Here is a 1219-nt window from a genome sequence, read left to right on the forward strand (position 1 = left end):
TACAGCTGATATATATTTGTTAGCTGATATATATTTGTTGTCAAAATACCTTTTAGTACATATGTTGTCACAATAAAATGAACAATGATCATTTTACTGATGTATAAAGACTGCAAAGGCTGAAAAATCTTGAAGTCTGTATGAAATTGGAGATAGTTTGAGGATTAAAATGTTTATGCTTTTTAAGCTCAAAAGGGGGGTCGTATTATACATGAGATCATATTATACACAAATAAATGTGGTAATTAAAATATAAAAAATAAAACATCATGCTTAGTAAAGTTAGGTGTCTGCTCATAACTCTGATCCTTACATTTGGGTTGGCTAACGCTCTAAAATGAGTTCCCAGTGTGCTTTTGGTGCTTTGTGAGCAACATTTCCTTTCAAGCGTGGAGCATTCGTGTCCTGTTGGGGTGTTTGAGCAGCCGTATTACCAACATGTGTGAGAGACACTTGAAAGAATATTTCCATAATGACAAGAGAGGCAGTGTCCAATTCATTCTCTCATCCCTTAYGCTGATTGTTTCGTGCAGTTTTATCCACTGCGGGTAACAAATCTCACAAGGACACATCATTCTAGCTTTTTCTAAAAGCACATATGTGGCTTTCATTAGTGAAGGGGCTGAATATGTAGAATGGAACCGTTGCTCAGAGAGTTTGTAAGATTGAGTTTTGATTTATAAACACCTTCCCAGTTTTGACTATCTTTTTACCTATTCTATTTCCATATCATGGAATTTATAAAGCGTAAATATATGTTTTATTATATGTTTTACAATGAAAAACAGTGAATGATGCCATATCATTTAATTTAGAATTAATATTTAATGTCAAAACACTGAGAAATAAGTAGACARGTTTTGACAAACAGGCTGCTGGTCCGTCCTTTTTCCTACATGCCTGCTTTCAGAGGTCCTCTGTGCAGAGGAGGCTGTCAAGCTCACACAGTCAAGTAACCACAGCAAGTGTAGAAGTGGCAGTGATTGGCACTGGAGACTCCTCTTGGCTCTGCCTGATTGTTTTCACTCAAGSACTAAAACGAGTCAGAAGAACTTGATTTGTTTTCCTAAATTCAAAACTGACTCATGTATTACAGGTTATAAACAAGTACAGACACTCTATAAAAGAACATATTGAAGAAAATGAAAAAAAAATCACCTATAGTCCATGCCTATTATCTAATTGCACGCTTGCATTCTTTGATTTTATACAAATTTGA

This window comes from Austrofundulus limnaeus, unplaced genomic scaffold (assembly GCF_001266775.1).
Source record: "Austrofundulus limnaeus strain Quisiro unplaced genomic scaffold, Austrofundulus_limnaeus-1.0 Scaffold217, whole genome shotgun sequence".
NCBI lineage: Eukaryota > Metazoa > Chordata > Actinopteri > Cyprinodontiformes > Rivulidae > Austrofundulus > Austrofundulus limnaeus.